This window comes from Engystomops pustulosus, chromosome 3 (genome assembly GCF_040894005.1).
Source record: "Engystomops pustulosus chromosome 3, aEngPut4.maternal, whole genome shotgun sequence".
NCBI lineage: Eukaryota > Metazoa > Chordata > Amphibia > Anura > Leptodactylidae > Engystomops > Engystomops pustulosus.
Genome location: NC_092413.1, coordinates 142,689,379 through 142,695,378, shown reverse-complemented (window position 1 = coordinate 142,695,378; position 6,000 = coordinate 142,689,379). Strand labels below are relative to the sequence as shown.

The 6,000-nt window shown below is 43.6% G+C and overlaps 1 protein-coding gene across 5 annotated transcripts in view; it reads left to right on the top strand.

The window, feature by feature from the left end:
- The first annotated feature begins 2,896 nt into the window (after window positions 1-2,896).
- Window positions 2,897-6,000, top strand: part of DLGAP2 (DLG associated protein 2) — a 628,408-nt gene continuing 625,304 nt past the window's right edge. For 3 of the 5 annotated variants that reach the window (XM_072142338.1, XM_072142335.1, XM_072142334.1), the window contains exons 1-2: window positions 2,897-3,050; window positions 3,538-4,171. The gene's annotated coding sequence lies outside the window, so the exon portion shown is untranslated. The remainder of the gene's footprint in view (window positions 3,051-3,537; window positions 4,172-6,000) is intronic. The other 2 variants (XM_072142336.1, XM_072142337.1) reach the window with 1 other exon arrangement.

Here is a 6,000-nt window from a genome sequence, read left to right as displayed (position 1 = left end):
TGCAGTGGCCGCGTCCAGTAGGTCTTCGAGCCATCCAGAGGTTCCTAGGTTTCGTGAACTATTACTGGTAGTTTATCCTACATTTTTCTACTCTGGTGTCACCCATCGTGACACTCACCTAGAAAGGCACTAATTCTCCCCTCTGGCCCTTGGTGGCTGCAGCGGAGAAGCCCTTTCATCTAGAGGTGGATGCATCTTCCGTAGGTGCTGGGGAAGTGCTCACCCAGAAAGAGCCTAAGGGCCGAAATCTCACATGCGGCTTCTTTTCCAAAACTTTTTCTCCTGCAGATAGAGAACTTCTGGCCATCAAGCTTGCCTTGGAAGAATGGCGATACCTTTTGGAGGGAGCTCGCCATCCGGTCTGCATGTATATGGACCATAAGAATCTCCTGGATCTCCAGATAGCCCAACGTCTTAACCCTAGGCAAGCCCGTTGGTCGCTCTTCTTCTCATGCTTCAACCTATTGATCCACTTTTGTCCTGCGGAGAAGAATATCAAGGCAGATGCTTTCTCTCGTGCCTCTGATGTCAGTGGGGAAGAACCGGCATATCATCCCTCCTGAACGGCTGATTGTGGCCGCTCCAGTGGACTTCTGGCAGCTCCAACCGGGCGAGACTTATGTCCGACTTGCCCTTCGGAAGAGGATTTTGACTTGAGGATATTGCTCTGATGTGGCTGAGCATCCTGGTGTGCAACGCTCTGTAGCCCTCATTTCCCGTTACTATTGGTGGCCAGATCTGGTCAAAGACATACGATTTTGTACTCCTGTACTCGTAATAATCCATTACGCTTCAAACCCGCAGTTCCCTGTGGACTCATGTGGCCATGGACTTTGTCATGGACTTTCCATCTTCCTCTGGGAATAGCGTCATCTGGGTGGTAACCGACAGGTTCTCAAAGATGTCTCATTTTGTCCCACTGCCCGGTCTACCATCTGCTCCTCGCCTTGCCAGCTAGTTCTTCACCTGCATCTTTCAGCTACATGGACTTCCGTTGCACATCATTTCGGACCGAGGGGTCCAGTTTGTCTCCCGCTTCTGGCAATCCCTCTGTAATCAGCTGCTAGTTAAGTTGGACTTCTCTTCTACCATCTGTAGTCTAATGGACAGGTAGAGAGAGTTAACCAAACTCTGGGCTGTTACCTTCGTCATTTTGTCTCTGCCCATCAGGACGACTGGTCCGCTTTGTTGCAGAGTTCTCCTATAACTCCCTGGACTCTGAGTCTGCTGGTGCAGCCCCGTTCTTTATTGTCTATGGACAAATTCCATGCCCACCTCTTTCTCTGTCCGTTCCCTTGGATGTTCCTGCGGTGGAAGAGTTGGTGCAGGACCTCAGGTCTAACTTGGAACAGACCGTCAGTCTCTACTTCTGGTGCCCAGGCCGATAAGAAACACAGGCCTCCTCCAGTCTTCTCTCCGGGTGATGAGGTGTGGCTTTCGTCCAGATATGTTCGGCTGAAAATCGCCAACTACAAGCTTGGACCACGTTTTCTGGGGCCTTTCGAGGTGGTGAAGTGCATAAACCCTGTGGCATACAAACTCCGCCTTCCTCCCTCCATGCGCAACCCGAACTCTTTCCACGTCTCTCTCTTGAAGCCAGTCATCCTGAACCGATTCTCTCGGCAAGTGCCTTCTCCTGAGGATGATTCCACCAATGTCTTTGAGGTAAAGGAGGTCCTGGATATGAAGACAGTGAGAGGTAAGCGTTTCTTCCTTGTTGACTGGAAGGGGTGTCGTCCATTTGGAAATGGAATGAAATTGCACAGAGCCTTCAATGGCTGAATCTAATATGTGTCTCTATGGATTGTCTAAATGCAAGGCACCGCATGCTGGTTACCGATAGGTATAGTCCTCAGAACAAGCCAAGGTATTTGCTTACAAACAAGTATTACACATTACCTAGAAGAATAACAGAGGACAAGGGACACCACCCGACGCGTGTTTCGCTTTCCTTTGCATTATTTACCAGCTGGGAATATACTGCACATTACTATATAGCGCCAAAAACTGTATTGCACAACAGGGCTGCCGTAAGTAAGGTATGCATATCACTTACTGTATAACTCAGTTGTAGCTCCGACCTTCCTCTGCTCTGGCCTGACCTGTTTTAGTCTTCATCCTGGTGGACTACTAACAAATGACAATTCACCTCTGTCAGTTACAGATATCTTCAGTTCTGTGCAGCACACCGGCATGGGAGAGAGTGGTGGCGAGGACGTGCACAATAAGCGGCCCGGAGCGCCGGATATAACTTTCTTTTCTAGGTGATCCTGGAACCATGGGAGCCTCAACAGGGATTATGATGTACATGGTTTTATATAATATGTTTCTTTATTCCATGTGCAACATTTCAGCTCATGCAGAACCTTTCCCTAGCTATGCTAACGTTGCACATGGAATAAAGACACCCCATCTTTATCAACACTATCCCGGAGTGCTGCCTGTTTTTGGAAATATATATTTGGGACACTCAAGCCAGAGTGCTTATGGACTTTGCACCCAACAAAGTTGCTGTGCTGCTCTGAATTTTACGCTTTTATTCCCTGATACAGTTATAACACTGCACTACAGTAGATATTCACATTTACGCATTCCACTGGGTGACATCAGCTACAAAACATCTCACAACCTGCACACATCCACCAAACCTTCAGGCTGCATTCTCACGGATTCACAGGACGCAACTCACGGATTTCTCCTGCAATCAGCTATTTAAGGAAGATTGCAAAAAAATGCAATCTTTCTTTAAAAGGTGATCGCAGGAGAAGTCTGTGAGTTGCAAATGCCACTTGTGAATTTGGCCCCGTACATCCAGATGATCACTTCCATCAGTAACAATTCATGTAATCCAGGCTTGGAGGGAGAATGTGTGACACTCCTCCGTCCTCTCTGCTTCTCCTATTGGAGTGAAGTGCACAGCTGCCTCCCTGGGGCTGGTGCTTCCTCTCTGCTAGTCAGTCAGGCCAGCACCGTCCTCCAGCATAGACGTGCTTGTCCTCAGTGCTGCACATAGCTGACATATTACCTTCCCTCCTCACCAGACACTTACGGTAAGTTTCTGCCTCACCTCAGATAATTACATCCCTATTCGTACTGGTTTTTATTTTGACTAATATATTATGTTAAACACAAGTAGTGTGAAACTAATGGTATTGTTTATGGCAGACTTTGTATTATTATTTACTATAGGAGACCTTATGTTTATTGCATCTGGAGCTCCACATTACCAAACAGCGTATCTTTATTCAGGTTATGTGACTGGTATATCCTTATCATTTATTATCTTATTTTATTATCTTATCTTCTTACCTTATCTTATACTGTAACCAAATTCCGATTTTCTTACTCAGTCTATACACGTTAGAGATACTGTGATCCATCCAGATGTCATTTTGCAGCTGAGATTTCATGAGTGCTTTATACGAGACCCTGGGATCACAATTGTTCTTCATGTTTATTTTGTAAAGATTGTAAATATTACATTTCTAAACTACCTTTCCTTACCTATAGTTATCCTGTCTTTTCTTTTTGTTACAGTGTTTGACAAAGACTGAGTGCTTCAGTCGAAAAAGGATGGAGGTTTTGTACTGCTATAATTAAAAAAAAAAAAAAAAAGAAATATCTTCACGACAAGCGGAATACAGAGTGCCTGACATTATTCAATATTAAGTATGGGGTAGGATCCTTTGTAAGAGAACTTACTCTTTAAATGGAGTCTAACTGAAGTTTTACTCCAAAACCATAAGTGCAGCTCCCTGTGTGAGGAAGTCACCAAGACACTTCTATCACTCCACCCAATAACCAATGCAATTCATGCTTTTCGGAGCACCACCAATCACCAGCTGGTGTGCATCAGTTCTAACCACGCTCCAGGGACGACCTTCCTTTCAAGGAATAGCCACAGGATTTACGGAGCATGCTGAAATCATCCATGGCTGGCGCATGCGTATTGCGTGCAGTTATTTGAAGCTGAGAGAGCACTTTAGTTGGGGGCTCTGGAGAGGGGCTGCTGGGAGATGCTCAGCAAGTGATTGCTCGCTTGTCAAAATGCAGTGAGTTACATAAATGTGCGCAATCGGGAGAAGGAACAGCACATTAGGCAAAGTGAACTGCTGGAAAGGTCATCATGCATGTCCTATCTGAATAATAAAGGATGAAAGCTCTGCAGAAGGTAAAAGAACAGCTTCACGGTCACTAGAACATACATGATGTGTGCAGTGAACTTTTTACATTGTGTTTGCTATTTGTGGGGTGTTTGTTAACTTTGCATGTCACATTGTAACCAGTGCTAGAAAGTGCGGCAAGTAATTGGTTAATGCTGCCGAATGCGGTCAGATTCAACAACTTTACAAAATCTGCCTTCCATGTTACGTCTAACTATAGTTTGTTTATCACAGAAGATCATATCACATAACCTGTATCATCTTCTCACCTAGAAGCCAAGTCACAATATTTAACAAATCTAGACACCAGAAAGAAATCAAGGTGTAAATATATGTCAAAAAACTAGAGGTTAATATAGAAATTTAAGCTACATAGCAATCAACTAACTGTAACAGTAAAGTGGTTGTAAATATATAGCAAAAAAAGGGTAAATATAGAACATGAAGGAAAATATAGCAATTAATTGTGGGTATACAGATAAAAGATCTATCTATAAGCTAAACCTATGGCTGAATGTAAATATATTCAACATGCAATGGAAAGATGACCTTGCATGTAAACATGTAGCATGGTGGTATATGTGATTTGGTGGCTCTTACATAGTTACACACATGGATGCAGTCATGCAGCACATCATTACCTGTATAAGGGTTTATGGAAGTGTCAGTAGAGTTGTACAGTGACAAATTATTATCTGGCAGTAACTATAACCTTATGTCACCTTTCTTTTCCTGGCTTATGAGTAACTGAGTTGCAAATGAATTGTGCAGTAACATCTTCCAATCCCACTGTCTCTAATGTAATGAAGGCAAAGCTCTGATATACACTAAAAGGAATGTCTGAATATGCACTTTTACCACGTTGGGCACATCTAATATTATAGAGGGGACTACTTATGTAACATGTAACCTAATGAGACATTCATGAACATTGAGGTACGAGATACGCCATATTGTGGGGCTATGTATCTTGCATTTATTAAATCTTATATGCACACTTTATTCTACATTTAGCTACCAACTATACTATATTGGATTATAACTGACGCATGTTTGGACAGGATCCGTTAATGTTTTAATGGACAGAGTAGGCTTCTTCACTGCATAGATGATCATACATTAGGGTATAATTTATGCTGAATCCATGGGCAAATGATACTTAATGCTTTATGGGAGAATAGTCGAGACTGTTCCTTATTAGTCAAAATCTAATGATTCATAGGATACAGTTTATAACACATTGGTGATGACAGCAAACTCTCCTGTACATATTAGAAAAACATCACCACCCTTTGTCACAGGTTGTTTGTGGTATTGCATCTCCACCCTGTCTGTAGCATTAAACAGCAATACCAGGCACTCAAATGTTTTTGGAAGAAAGCAGTCTTGCATTTGTAAACTTGGACACTCGCTTTCAGTTCTCATTTGAATGGTTCCAGTGCTAGAATGTGATATCCCTCTGATAATCAGCAACTTCTAGAATTGGCCTGATGTCTGACTCTCCAGACTTGGCTGTTGCTGTCGCAGGTGCTGAACGCTAGACAGTTCCAGCACTGCTGTCCTTGGTGCTGATCACACATCCCTTTAATGCAGCTGAGCTGATGAGAAGTAGCACAGTGAATGAGAGTGACAGTGAATGGATTAGTAACCCAGGGAGTGAGTCACTTGCACAGAGAACAGCTGAGCTCGATTTTATTTTTTTTTTGTCATTCTGGCAAAAATAAACCATCTCCCACCCCCTCCTTGCAGGTGCTTCCACTGAGGATTTCAAGTCTAACAGATAATGCACATTTGTCTGAGGGGGAGGCACATCTCCCTAGGGAAGGTTAGTGGCACC